General features: G+C 33.9%; 1 protein-coding gene across 1 annotated transcript in view; it reads right to left on the bottom strand.

Moving 5' to 3' along the window:
• pvalb6 (parvalbumin 6) overlaps positions 1-15833 on the bottom strand; it is a 71534-nt gene extending 55701 nt beyond the window's left edge. The window contains exon 1 of the mRNA XM_056453432.1: positions 15531-15833. The gene's annotated coding sequence lies outside the window, so the exon portion shown is untranslated. The remainder of the gene's footprint in view (positions 1-15530) is intronic.
• Between the last annotated feature and the right edge of the window lie 503 nt (positions 15834-16336).

Raw genomic sequence — 16336 nt, 5'->3', positions numbered from 1 at the left:
TGAATCCAAAGAATTTTGATGAACTCTAGAATTCCTGCAAGAACACTTTCTTTGCCATTCCAGATGACTTTATTAATAAGTTAATTGAGTCATTGCAGAATTATTACATTATTTCTGTAAAAACTCATAAAGATCAAGGCACGATTATATATTTTGGTAAAACAAGCGTAATCTAGTGCTCTTTGCCTTTCATATAATCCACTTCTGATACCAAATGATCAACTAGAAGTCAGTATTTGTTGTTCCTAAAACTTACTCAGGTAGTGTACATTTCATTTGGAGATGACTCAAAACTACTGCAATAACATTAATAAGGCTAATTTAGTATCAGATACTTCTTGACCATGTAAATGTCAAATGTTCAGTGTTTTAACAAATCACACTAACAATATTGGCTTTTGCATTCCATAGAAATGAAGTCAAACAAGTTAGGAACAACATGTGGTTGAGTAAATAAAGACCAAATTTACATTTCTGGTGAACTGTATCTCTTAACACGCATTTGTTTTATCTAGGATGTCATTTGTTTTATGTGAATCATTGCCATTGGTTATGTGTGTGGGGGGAGGGGGGTCAGACTACAGGATAGTAAGGCTAATTATATCTTGGAGGACAAATCAAAACTAATCTTGATTCAGCAGGGGAGCGAATGGCAGTTAGTATTGACTCTGAGACAGCATTCTTAACCTCAGGAACTCTATCAGACAAGAGGACTCAAGACATTTTTCCACTCCCCACAGGGTGAAGGGATGAAATCCTACTGGCTCCCAGATTGAAGCTGCGAGCTCATATTGGCTCTTGTGACTTCTATTATTTTGCCCTTTAGGTGCAAGCGTCCCTTGAGATCAAGCGGATTTCTGAGATGACAAAGCAGAGATAATGTAACTTAAAACTGCTATTCAGAGAAAAGCAAAAGAACACAGGCTCCCTCTCCTTTTCTGCTGACTAAATGAATGATTGACCTCTGCAAAAGAAAATGAGCTACATGTGCGGCATGGAAATATAGATTTAGCAAGGGCATGTTCGATTGATCAGAAGTGATATTAAATACTTTTATAATATTACAAATGTCCATTTAAAAAAATGTCTACTTGACCATGAAATTTGAGCATTAGCATCAATGATCTCTGAAGGATCAAGTGACACTAAAACTGATGCAGAGAATTTTATTTTATCAGGATGGGCATAAACAACATACAGGAAATGAAATCTTACATTTTTAAATATTCTTTCTGCATTTTATGACTTGGCAAGCACGCAAATATATATATATATATATATATATATATATATATATATATATATATATATATATATATATATATATATATATATATACATATATATATTTGCGTGTTAATTTCTGTTTAACTGAGAGAAGATTTTTTTCAACACATTTCTGAACATATAGTATTTGACTAGATATTTTTCAAGACACTTCTACACTTCTATACAGCTTAAAGTGACATTAACTAGGTTAATTAGGTTAAATAGGTAGGTTAGGGTAATTAGGCAAGTAATTGTATAGCGATGGTTTGTTCTGTACACTATTGAAAAATATATATAGCTTAAAGAGGCTATTAATTTTGACCTTAAATGGTTTTTAAAAAATTTTTAACTGCTTTTATTCTAGCCAAAATAAAACAAATAAGACTTTCTCCAGAAGAAAAAAATATTATCAGACATACTGTGACAATTCCCTTGCTCTGTTAAACATAAATTAGAGAATAATAGTAGAAGGCAAAAGAAATATGTTGCTAAAAAATAAAAGTTTAAAATAAGCATGTTCTATAGACATCAGTTGACGAGAAAAGGTCAGAAACGTGGGCCTTCAAAAAAAATTTCAGAGAAGGAGGTGGGCCTCGGAGTGAAAGGTTAAGAACCCCTGCCTTAGAACATTAATGTTAATGAATAATGTTGTAAAGCATTTATTAATCATATTTCAACATTTAATGCATTATTAAAATCCAAAGTTGTTCTTGTTAACATTAGTTAATGCACCATGAGTAAACATGAACTAACATGAACACTATAATCAATGTATTACTAATTGTTCATGTTAGTAAATACATTAACTAATGGACTATTATTTCAAAAAGGGTAACTAAGAATTTTACAACCATAAATCACGACAGTCAATATAAAAGGTAAGTGTAATCCAGAGTACTTTTAAAAATTAATCAAATTACAAATTCATTTTTTTTGGAATCTGAAGAGGAAGTATTGCGGGTTTGGAATGACATGAGTAAATTACATTTTCCTTTATGGGTGTTCTAACCATTTAAAAAAATGTTTGAACTGCACTGTACATATAATTTCTCCAGAGCTCAGCAGCTTTTAAAGCTCTATGTGCAAATTTGGGGCATATCACAGCGTGTATTTCAGAATATCCACGAAGCTAAAGAAAGAACAGTGCGAGTAACAGGATAAGAGAAAGTGAGTCTGTTTTAGGCCGTTCTCCCAGCGGACCTCCACCAAAGGCCAACCTCATTTAGGAGGTCAGGGATTGGTTAATTGAAGGTGCGACTCCTGGTGCGACACACTGACCTCAACGTCAGTCTAAAGTTAGAGTTTTCCCCACAAGCCAAGGGAAAAAATACTCACCTTAAAATGCTACAAAGAGCTTAGAATAGATCAGCCACACACATTTTGGCTCAGCTTTTGTCAAGTTGCCAAAGTCTGCAAATCAGAAGAGATTTCAGTAAAAGTGATTGCTCTGGGATAAAAATAATAAATTCACTTTAGAATCTGTCCTTATTGAGAATATTAAGGCAAGACACTCAAAAGAAAAGCAACTAATAGTTATAGCAGGCACTTCCACACTGTAATGAGTTTATTACCAAGGGAAAACAATTAATTTTTTAATGTTACATTTAAATGAGCAAATGAACCATTATTTTGGTAAATATGTGCTCATCAGCATACAATTCAAGCACAAAAATGAGATGAATTCAGGTTTAAAGTAATTGTTTCTTTCCCTCTGACATATTAGAGTCAAAGAAACAGAGTGGAATCTGAGTATTTCATTTTATCACTTTGCAATTCAGAAAATAGAACAAACATCAAGAAAAAAGGAGATTTCTTGTTTATTGTTGAATGAAATGTATAGACCATTTTGAGAGGTGTATAATAACAATGGTCCTAATGTATTTCCTGTTTCATATTTTTAATTTCCATAGCTTCCAAAAATACAAAAAGGTCTGCATATCGAAAAATAAGGTTATGACAGCTATTTAAACCTTGGGTTATGGTTGAATTGCCTCTTGTTGCAGTTATGAAATAGTTTAGTAGCAAGCAGAAAATGTTCACGGGCCAATGGCATCACCACATTGAAATGGTCTATATAATATTGAAATTTCTGCTATGAAACTCTATGTGCACACAGGCTGATAGGTCTCCTAAACTACTATTACCTATATGGCACATGAGATTGGTTGCTGTACTCTCAGCAGCCAATGAGCTTGCGCCTCATCACCAGGGCCAGACAGAATCTGCGGACATTTTTTGCTATTTCTGCTGAGAATTTTGTAAAAATCTGTGGATTTATGTGGAATGATTTTAGGAGTATCATAACTGAAAACGTAATATATTACATAAAAAATAATAGCTTTTAAATTTTTATTTAATGTCTACAATGCAGATCCAATTAGATCCAATTTATTTGGTAAACAAAGCAAGTCTCTCACATATCTACTAAAACACAGAAAATATTACTTTACAAACTGTATTGTAAAAAAATCATATAAACATTTCCATATTAGTCAATAATTATACTGAAATTAATTGAAAAACTGAATAAATATAAATTTACACACATTTGCACATGTAAACAAACAAAATCAATGATGGGCTAAAACTCTGCAGAAATCTGCGGAATTCTGGACACACAGATTCCGTATGGGCCTACACATCACTTTAAATGCTCTGTGTCATTTTACGCTGTTAAGTTGCGATGCATTTCGGACACCCTCCTCGACCCCAGCTCCACCTGTGTTTGGATCTGCTATAGAGATTATAGAGGTTACATATATATTGTGTTTGCAGCAGCAGCGTGTTATATTCTCAGTCGGCATGTCTGTGTATATACTGGCCAGTGTTGTGCTAGTTACTGAAAAATAGTAACTACTGTAGTTACAGTTACTTCATACAAAAAATAATTCAATTACTTTATCGATTACCTACACCAAAAAGTAATGCATTACTGTTAAAAGTAACTTTTGAGATACTCTTCCGAAGAACATTTTTAATTCTCCCATTAATGCCCCTATTACATTACTTCAGTGCTGCATGGAGAATGCGCTGTTGATCAGCTTCAGTTTTAATTAATTTGCATTCTCACAACTAAAACACAAGACAGACTTAAACAAAAAGCAATTTTTAAACACTAATTTATTTAAGTCAGACCAGCAGCACAAAAATAAAAAAATACCTCAAGGTAATAAAGCAGCTGAATCACATATTCAGAAACAAAAAAGAACTAAAGTTACTTCAGCATCATAAAAGTTTGTATTTAACCCTTAAACATGTTCCTTCATGGCTTGAGTATGAAAACTAGCAACAATATAGATCACACAAAACCTTTATATAATAAATGAAAGTAATCTGAATTATCATTCAGAATTAATTTTGTGACACTCAGCACTAAAAAGCGATTATAGACAACCATCAATTTTATGCATCTTAAACGAAACAAAAACATAGCAGCTGCTCAAAAATGAAATCTATAAGCAATTTTTAAACTAACTGCAAATTAAATTAGTATGTCGACAACTTATGAAAAGTAAGCTGTGTATATTCAAAGTGCAAAATCTGCTGTTGTTTAACAGCTATAAAATTATGTAAAACAAGCACTATAAAACTGAGTAATACAACACTATATTTAAACAACATGTTCTAAAATATAAAAGAAATGTGTCACTGTGTCTACTAAATTGATAAATTTTGTTTTTCAGATAACAAATGTGTGTTTATTTATTTGAAACAACAAACACAGTAGTATTAGTAATTCATATAGTAATGGTAACACTCGGTCTACCTCACACGCATTCAGTCTCTCCCACAAGCACACTTGGCCTCTCTTGCACGCACTCTGTCTCTTTTATGCGGTGTGCACACTTAGTGTGCCTCGCGTGCATTCAGTCTCTGCTTTCGCTTGACTTTTGTTCAGTCTGGCACCTCATGCACGACGCGTCTTCTTTATGGTTGTTGGCATCCACAATCCAACAATTCGTTGCTGCTGTAAACAGGAAGATGTAGGCTAGACTGCAGCCAAATTATTTAACTTAGTAAGTAATGGGCAAACGCATCATATTGTAATGATAGCGCAGTTACTATATTTAAAAAGTAATGCATTACAGTATTAGTTACTATCAAAAGTAATGCCGTAAAGTAATGCATTACTAGTAACTAGTAACACTGATACTGGCAGAAGCAGGTCTCAGTACTTACTCTGCCATTATAATCAAAGCAGCAACAACAGCACCGTAGCAGATCTATAGCACCAAGACCAAATACATCAACATATATTCATTACTATACTAAATCCTGAGAGTGTTCATGACAGAAATGATAACATCCCTATGCAAATATCTTCAGAATATAGATATAAATAAAAGTTGTATGTGCATGTATGTGCTACTGAAGTGGATATTTATTTTAAATATATATATTTAAATAAATAAAAAAAATCAATCTACACAAATTGGTGGTATAAAAGAAACACTTAAAATAATATTTTAGAGATTTATTTCTATAAGATTGAAAAACAATGTAAAAGAAACTGCTTTTAAACAATGATTATTGTGAAAAGGGCTATACAAACAAACTTAATTTTAATTTAAAATAAAAAATATAAAAAGCCAAAAGGTCTTTGTGCACTGAGAGGTTCATAAAGAAAACTGTTTTCACCTGCAGTGTCTGGCCTTAAATGTACAAACACAAGACAAATAGAAAAAGGCTAAACATTTAGAATACACTCCTACATTAGCTTTTGGCACAAATGTATAAATGAGCGCAGGATAAATAAATAAATGCCGTACTCCTACAGAGAACATTCACACCAAATAAACTGGCTTATTAACTGAAAACCTCTCATGTTTATCTGTGCTGACATTAGCGTGCCAGCTAATGCATGTGTGTGTGTGTGTGTGCATGTTTGTGTGTCTGTCCATTAGCATGCGGTGGGATTCTGAGTGGATAATTAGCAGGTGTTTTAGCATTATGGATAAAATCCAAATGAGATAAACACACAAGCAGGCGCATACGAAAGGCTCAACTTCAAACACACACATATTAATTTCAAACACTCCTGACACCCACACAAAGTCGCTGACAAGGACACTGACAAGAGAGAGGGATAAGTCTCTCGATAATGGTGATAAATTCATCAGAAGTGCTGAAGACCTCATCAAAACTGGGGCCAGAAATATTAATTAACCCTCTGCTGCTCTTCACTCACATCTGACAGGAAATGGAATGAGATTTGGTAAAAGTTTTGGCTCTTGCTATGAGTACAGTATGTTAACAGACAAAAAAAATGGTGGACAAGATTGGTCCTGAAAAAAATACTGTCATTTATTTTGCGGACACTTGAAACTTATTTCATTTGGCGTAAAGGTTTGATACTAAACTAAATCTGAATAAAAGCTCTTTTTTATTTAGTTTGAGATATTTACATCAAATTTGGAAAATAACTGGCTTTAATTTGATTTACAACAAATCCACAACAAAGGCAGACAACCTTGTCACTTGCCCTAGTTTACTCAGAGGATGTTTTTTTTAATTTTCTGCACCTGTTATGAATTATGTAGCCAGAAGTACTGTATGTATGCCTGCATTTTGTCTTTAAAACGAGTGCTACGTGTTGGTATGATGCCATTCCTTTCTGCGCTTACCAGCTGATCGCTTACCAGTTTGACCAGTAGCTTGCCATGTACGTTGCCGGACTTGAGACACAGAGAGGAGTTGACCATGACGACGGGGTTGGAGTTCGGTGAAAAACGGTTCGTGAAAGCAGGCAAGACAAAAATAAAAGTCAAAAAAGTAAATAAACAAGTAAATAACAGGGTGAGAATGTAAAATCTGAAAACGTGGTAAAAATGAGACGAGGGCTTTTCTTTTTTTGGATTGCTTTTAAAAACTGTCGGTTGGGTTTAGGGAAGTGGGTGGGAGGGGTGATCGGTGCTTTTAACAACACTATTGGTTGGGTTTAGGGAAGGAGGAGGGTGGGTCAGTCGATCGGTCAGTCAGTCAGTCATTCATTCAGTAAGTCAGTCAGTCAGTCAACAGCGGCCTCTGGTGGATTTACGTGAGAACAGCAAGTGCGAATGGCACTTGCGAGAGAAATTTGAGATCTGAAAAAGCATATACAGCGGCCTCTGGTGGACGAAAATAAAAAACATACCTCCTGGTACGTATTTGACACTCTGAGAAATGTATGTTTTTTAGAATGAGCTTGGGTTGGGTGAAATTTGTGTGTTCTCAGCAAAACTAAACACTTAACTTAAACACTTAAACTTCAACACTTAAATTTCAAATTCAACATGCACACAAACACACTTTATAGTTTACGAGGACTCTCCATAGGCCTAATGTATTACTGATTATTTGGCCTTAACCTACCCCATACCTCTAAACCTAACCCTCACAGGAAACCTATGGGATATTTTGAATGTGAAATGACCCTGTTAAGTATAATTTAAGCATTTTGAATTACAAAGACACAAGGTATGTCCTCATAAACCATCTTAATATAATACAAATAGGTCATGCCCATGTCATTATACAATTTGGGTTCTCATAAAACACATAAACAAGCACACACACAAAAGTCTGCAATCTAAAATCTATTTTGACTGCAGGATGCAAGGTATCACTATAATACATTTTACATTTAGATGGATTATGCAATGTAAAATTTTCTTAGACATAGATTTCCTGTCATCATCTGATTTTTTTATAATTATCATTTCTATTGTAAAATATTTTTCAAGGTAGTATTTGTTGGTCATCGCTCATGAATTATCTTGTTGATACTGACCAGAAATCAAACAATATCAGTGCATATCTAATCATAATCCATCTGTAATGACAGGCTCCTAAACAAAAGAAGCGTTTGAGAAGCAGCACTGCTCTGAAATGAAACTGCAGTGTTCTGCTGCTGTAGCACTGGAGCACGGGCAGTTATCAGACCGTTTGACCTTGAACGAGCAAGTGATCAGGCGTAAATGCTGAAAGGGACTTTAAACCTGAATTTGTGGGAAATCGCGAGGTTTTGACAGCTCAGATATTGAGTTGTGAGTCAGAATCAGTGCCCTGCTTTGTGAATGTGACTGGAAGCAGAAAGCTGTGGCGCTGCAGCTGTTTGGCGCTTGTGGCTATCAATGCGCTTATGTGTGTGGTGTGGATATATACTAATACAAACACACACACATACAAAAATATTTGACCTGTAATAACATGTTTTGTTCTCTAGATTAAAAATGTATTAATGAAATAGCATTTTAATTCCTTATTTCCATAAAACTAAAGTGAATGTGGCCAAAGAAGCTCTGAATAAACATCACATTATTAAATAAATGATTATTGTTAAATAAATAAATTAAAATACAAACACACACAAAATAAACTTAAAATAAATCAGATTTTTTATGTAGATTTATGTACGTGTCCTTGCTCTACAAATTACTAGCACTTCTCATGACTATTTGCCTGTATATGAGCAAATTGGGTGAAAATATCTGCTCAATGCATAAATGTAAATAGACTTAACGTTGTTTTTAAAGTATATATGTTTGAAATGGGTCTTTTTGGGGCCAACCTTTTAAGTTTTGAAACTTATAAGTTCATTCATTCACTTTCTTTTCGGCTTAGTCCCTTTATTAATCTGGGATAGCCACAGCGGAATGAACCACCAACTTATCAGCATATGTTTTATGCAGCGGATCCCCTTCTAGCCACAACCCATCACTGGGAAACACCCATACACTCATTCATACACATACACTACGTCCAAATTAGCCTACCTAATTCTAAACTTATATATATATATATATATATATATATATATATATATATATATATATATATATATATATATATATATATATATAGACTCATATTTGTTTATTTTATTTGAGATGATTTTGTCAAACATTATTAGTAACAGTATTTGTAACTTAATCATTTTAAGTTCAGTTATCAAATCTCTATGAGTTCAGGTAACTTAAATGAATTAGGTCCAAACAACTAGCTACTCGAATAGTTTGAGGAAGCTGATAGCGGTAAAAGGTTTAAGTTGACTGAACTCAGATTAATAAAGTTTGTCAACTTAAATGATTTGCAACAATCGTTTTCCTCAAATCAATGCTATATAGTTTTTGAAATTATTTTGTTTAATTACCTGAACACAAACAAATGACTTTAAAAAAAGTAATCAAATCTGTAATGTTTCACAGATGTAACTTTTCATATAAAAAGATATATATTTTTGTTTCCATCATTCATTCATTTCCCTTCAGGTTTGTCTTTATTTCAGAGGTCGCCACAGCAGAATGAACCGCCAACTACTGAACCGCCAGCCACAACCCAGTATTGAGAAACACCCATACACAGCCATTTAAAAGGTAAATTTTAATATTAATAAACTCATGTTTATTATTTCCAATACGTAACTAAGCTTGTGTATATTCTGTTATTTGCCAAAGCTGACATGTGTACCTTCACCATCTCCTCCACATCACAAGTCACTTCAGTTTTAATTAGTATGCGTACGTAGTTCTGATGAGACATCGGCCGTAATTGCTTTGATCGTTTTTACGTGAGGCTGCTAATGCGGGGCTGGAATAACGCAGACCTCACAAAGTCGTGAATCAATTAATCTATCATTTCAGGACTGTCACAACAGTACAGCGCATTAATTAATCTCCAGAAAGCCTTACTGAGTGATGTGTGTGCGTGTTTGTGAGTGTGTGTAAGATAGACAGAAACAGATCGCAAGAGATAGGTGACTGTTGAGTTTCATCGAAAAGCTGCCCACGTACCAGAGAAATTCAAACATACACACAACGTCCCACACACACACCAACACAGCATTCTCTATCTGCCAATACTCAATTAGTGTCAGCTGTCCAATCTCCACAGCTCTCACATCCACACACACACAAACAACAAAAATGCAGTTAATTGCCCAACTATGAAAACCTAATTTCAAAGACAAGTGTCAGACAAACATCACATTAAAATAAAAAGGTGAAACAGTACACGTTTTATGTTTAAGTCTTTTACAAACTTGCTCCTTAAATCTTTCTTTGCTATTGATGGAATTTTTCTGTCATTTATGACAGCACTTCCCTGCCATTGAAAGAATTGGCCTGTAATCCCAACACAATCTCACGGCAATTCCTAACTTTTTTATTTAGTGGCTAATTCGTATGAATTCGTACGATCTAATTCGTAAAATTTAGTACGATTTGCTCATCCCCCAATGACGGTCAGTTGGGTTTAAGGGTGGGGTTAGGTGCCACGCCTCTTTTTTAAAATCGTACAATTTCGTACGACTGAACTCGTACGAATTCATACAAATTAGCCACTAAACTGACAAAACGTAAAATACTTACGTTTTCTCGTGAGATCAGGCTGGTAATCCACATTTTCACTGTTATATGGTTAGGCGGAGCTATTGTTTATCTTCCAAGAGTGTGGTCTCCTAATTTAAAAACATGCAGAAGCAATCAATAAGTAAGGGATAACATACATCTAGGTGTTTTTTCCTCACAGAACAAAGCCAGACAGGCTTATCAGCAGCCCAACGTAAAGCTTTATTCTGCAAAAACAACTACCTAAATTTACATCATCCTGCTTATCACAAGACTACTTAACCCAAATGTAAACTATTAGACACAAAACCTTGATCTGAGCTCTAATAATTCACTCTAACTAAATGTGAAGCTTGTAGGAAAAAAGCGACTGAATGTAGCTTACAGTACACTATGCATTATCCAATCCCAAAATGGTGCTAAAAGGTCAGTGGCATGACAAATAAGCAAATAAATATGTACTGTATACGAACACATTCGTTAACATGCAAGATGGTTTATAGTACACAGATGAGCCTGTGTTATTGGATTCAGTGTTTGATATCTGGAAATAACATACCTTGGAATGTTGTGATAGACAGAATCAAGCTTTCCAGAGAGCTGTGTAATAAGTATGGTTAATTGTATAAGTGAACTTGATCACAAAGCCTATTGAGGGAAAACCTGCTATCTTTTGCCTAAAAAGAGGAAAACTGCTAAATCTACCACGTTGACTGCCGGTACGCAGGCCAGGAGACAAAAAGACTGAAAGAATGGATGTAGGAGAAAGAGACTGAATAGACTCCTTTTTGTGGTAAAATGGCAACTAATCAACATCATATTTTAATGATCATCTCCCAAATCCAGACCATCATTGATGTTCTTCACATACTGTATTCAGCAGTATTCCAAACTGCTAAGCGCTTCAGAATGAACAGCTTTAAGAGCGTCAATGGACTTGATACTCAATCCATGTTTGAATCGTCATTCTGAATTTGATCAGGATGTAGTCTCTGATAAACATAAACTTGTCCCTGAAAGTTTTTGTTATGAAACCTTCAAGTTCAACCGATCAAGTGTTGCAAAATAAGAAATAAGATAAAATAAAATAAAGCAAAAAGATAGAAAAAAAATGGTTTGTTTGTTTGAAAGCAGAGTCCCCATTCTTTCTTTGGCTATATTGTATGTTCAAATGAGGCCATGAATATTTATTGAATATATATTGAATATATATATATATATATATATATATATATATATATATATATATATATATATATATATATATATATATATATATATATATATATATAAAATTTGGGTCTGGCTGGCAACCTTTATTTACTAAAGAAAGAATGAAAAAAAGAAACACTTGCAGGTAAAAAGTTCATGTGCAGGGACATGCACAATGCAAAAATACTTGCAGTACATCTTTTGTAAGTACAAATTGAACTTTTAACTTGAAGTATTTCAGGGCCTTGTATTAGGCTAAAGCTCAAACCAGAGGATCAGATTTTTCTGCTTATAAGAATACACCAATGCTGTGCATAAATCATTATGAAAAGTAATGCATCAAAACAACTTCTTTGTGCCATTGTCATTATAGTTGATGTGAGAATGTTGCTTATTTTTTATGTCTAGATCAATCTTTAAAACTATATCTTTGTATAAGGCCCTTAAGGTTTTAATATACTGTCTCATAAACATTAACATCATGACTGCCTGTAAAATTGTTTGACTTATTTGGGGGACCAATGTCAAGAATAAACTGATTTCAAAAACTGATTAAACACAATTATACGTTCATTTAACTGGTTTTTGCAAAGGGTGTACAGTAGTTTGTGCATAAAACCTTTTTAAAAATTATTTCATTTAAAAATGACATTGAAGGCTCCAGATCAGATATTATTTTATGTGTCTAAAGTGTGAACTTCCAGGTAAACCACCACTTTGGGACTGAATTGTTTCATTTGATACTGCTAGTAACATAAAAAAACAGCACATTTAACCTTTAGGTCAAGTCAACAGCATCCAGTAAAGACACTGGGGAAACAGACTAGTTTAAGAAATCACACAGTTTAAACTGGTAACCTCCGGTGAATCCAGTCTAAATGACCAAAAATGTGCAAGACACTGAGCGTGTGACTGATTTGGTTCATTAACCAGAGCAGGCAGCCTGCAGGAGTAATGTATCTTTCACTCACACAAACACACACACACATACACACTCTTTGTGGCATCACTGCAGAACGGCTGTAATCTTTTTGCTATGCTATCCATTCAGCTTACAGCATTCTCGCAGTCCCCACACACCCTGACAGCAGGCATCAGAGAGTATTTGAACCCAAAGACATGTTACTGCACCAGGACCGGAGCAGCGCTAATGCAAGCAAGCTTTTCTCCCCGGTCATTCTTTGCTGTTTTCACGAATCTCTTCCTTTCCTTCGTTCTTAGTTCTAGATGCAGATTGTGCAAAATAATAACTGAACTAAAAGAAAAGCAGTGTGGGGAGATTTTGCCTGCATTGTGTGGACCAAATGTCCCCTAAAACCTAAGGGAAAAAAATGGTAAACCTGCAATCACCAAGACCCTTCTTGATAAAGATAAAAGTTAGACTCTTAATAAACATATAATTCAAGTGTAATGTTTAGATTTGAAAATATATACAGTTGAAGTCAGAATTATTAGCCCACCTTTGCATTTTTTTTCTTTTTAAATATTTACCAAATGATGTTTAACAGAGCAAGGAAATTTTCACAGCATGTCTGATAATATTTTTTCTTATGGAGAAAGTTTTATTTGTTTTATTGCGGCAAGAATAAAAGCAGTTTTTAATTTTTAGTTTTTAATTTTTTATAAACCATTTTAAGGTCAAATAATTTTTGATAGTCTACAGAATAAACCATCGTTATACAATAACTTGCCTAATTTCCCTAACCTGCCTAGTTAACCTAATTAACCTAGTTAAGCCTTTAAATGTCACTTTAAGCTGCATAGAAGTGTCTTGAAAAATATCTAGTCAAATATTATTTACTGTCATCATGACAAAGATAAAATAAATCAGTTATTAGAAATGAGTTACTAAAACTATGTTTAGAAATGTGTTAAAAAAATCTCTTCAGAAATTGGGGAAAAAAATAAATGGGGACTAATAATTCAGGAGGGTTAATTCTGACTTCAACTCTATGCCTTTTCAAAAAATGACTTTTTAAAAAAAATTTAAACTGCTTTTATTCTAGCCAAAATAAAACAAATAAGACTTTCTCCAGAAGAAGAAATATTATCAGGCATACTGTGAAAATTTCCTTGCTCTGTTAAACATCATTTGGGAAACAAAAAAACAAAACAAAGTGGGGCTAATAATTCTGATTTCAACTGTGTCTATATATATATATATATATATATATATATATATATATATATATATATATATATATATATATATATATATATATATATATATATATATATATATATATATATATATATATATATATATATATATATATATATATATATTTATTTATTATTTACTGTCATCATGGCAAAAGGTAAATAAATCAGTTATTAGAAATGAGTTAATAAAACTATTATGTTTAGAAATGTGTTGAAAAAATCTTTACTCCATTACACCCCTAACAAATCTATCTTTTAAATTCCTATTTTTTAATATGAAGCTTTACAATATTATATTTGTGCATATACATTAGATTAGTTAGTACTGAAGGCAAATCTGGTGCTTATTTGACAAAATAACTTAAGATAACGGTCCAAAAACTAGTACACCCACATTTATGTTATAGAAACATTTTTTGTATATTTACCTTGAATATAATAGTATTATCTTTTAATTTCTAAATATGTTTGGTGACTAAAATATTATTTTAATAAATATATCTGTTTTGTTTAAATGCACCAAGATACATTGCCTATATTCACTGAAAAATGAATAAAATATTCATTTTCAAAATGGGGTGTACTGAAATCATGCTGAGAACTAGATACACCTTTCACTATTTATGCAAGAAAAGGCATAGAATAATGTGCAAGTACCAAATTGGAATGCATCAAAGATGAAAAAGGTGCACAATTAGAAAAGTGACAGCGGTAAATCAATTTACAGACACCACACAATTAACACAAAATATTATTTGAAATGAAATCATTACTCTGTAAATTGGAAGAATTGGGAAGAGTTTATGAATGAGATCAATCAAGGTGCATTCAGAAAAACACAACGAACTGAAACAACACTTCAACATCAGAGGAGGTAGACAGGATAGATAGATAGATAGATAGATAGATAGATAGATAGATAGATAGATAGATAGATAGATAGATAGATAGATAGATAGATAGATAGATAGATAGATAGATAGATAGATAGATAGATAGATAGATAGATAGATAGATAGATAGATAGATAGATAGATAGATAGATAGATAGACGCAATATTGCCTTCATCATGGTGTTGAAGTATAAATGGCTTTTTAATGAGCGATTCATCAAGTTCATCTGTGTCTTCATAAAACTCTCTGCCAGTCTATTCTCATTTTACAGTCCTATATTCACTGCATGTGATCTATTACATTTTCAGTAATGCTGTACAAGCGCTCTCTCTCTCCCTCCATCACACACACACAGTGCAGAGTGCTGGCAGAGCTCAGCTGTGGTTTGTGAATGGGATATTACATGAAGATGATGTTGCAGCCACTCTGACTTTGACATGAGACGACCACTCGCTTTCTGCATCCACTAACTGTCTTACTCTTATTCATACTTGATAATTCACCCATTTCCCCTTGTACTACCTTTCTCACTTCCTATAAAGCTGTGTGTGGTACTTGTTCTCCTTTTTTTCTTCTCCATCCCATCCAAGAGATCCTTGTTTTATTGTCTGTAGTCATTCCATAACTCTTCCCCGAGTGTGGTGGTAGTGCATGTCATTGTCTTACCCGCTGTAGAGTGAGCTGGAGTCCCGGGTTCAGCTGGAGGTTCAGGTCTGCAGAGGAAGGAGACCGGCAACGCACAGACAGACAGCAAACCAAACTGGAGCTTGAGCACACCAAAGAGAGAGAGAGAGAAAGAGAGAGAGAGGGAGAGAGAGAGAGAGAGAGAGAGAGAGAGAGAGAGAGGGAGAGAGAGAGAGATAGATAGATAGACAGAAAGGGAAAAAGAGAGAGAGGCAGATACAGAGCCGGACAGAGACTGAACACTGAGTAGTTGGAGGTGAGATGAAGGGGAGAGAGGGAGTGTGAGAGGAAGATAAACGGAGAGAGAGAGAGAGTTGGGAAGAGAGAGAGAGAGACAGAGAGAAGAGGAGGGGCTTAAGTCAGATAGGAGGGGCTGTGTGATGCTGTAAGAAAAGCAGTAAATGAATGAATGACTGGCCGAATCACTGAATGAACGATCGCATGAACAAATGACCAAATAATCATCCTGAACAAACAAATACCTTAATGAGCTGCTGAATTATTAAATAGATGAACAAGACTTAAATTAATGAATGAACTAATTAATCAATGAAAGGCCAAATGAACGAGCAAATGAGCGAACAAATAACCAAATTAATCAATGAATGGACAAACAACCAAGTGAATGAATGAATGACCAAATATATAAAGAAATAATCAAATTAAATCACCCAGCGACTTAAATGAACGGCTGAAAAAACAAAAGTAAATAAAGAAATAAACAAATTTTCACATTAGTTAAAAACAGCAATGACTCAATAAATGTACAAATGATTCAAATACACAAC

The sequence above is a fragment of the Danio aesculapii genome, chromosome 3 (genome assembly GCF_903798145.1).
Source record: "Danio aesculapii chromosome 3, fDanAes4.1, whole genome shotgun sequence".
Lineage (NCBI taxonomy): Eukaryota > Metazoa > Chordata > Actinopteri > Cypriniformes > Danionidae > Danio > Danio aesculapii.
Note: the sequence above shows the minus strand (reverse complement) of the source record. Positions and strands in the feature narration are given on the sequence as shown.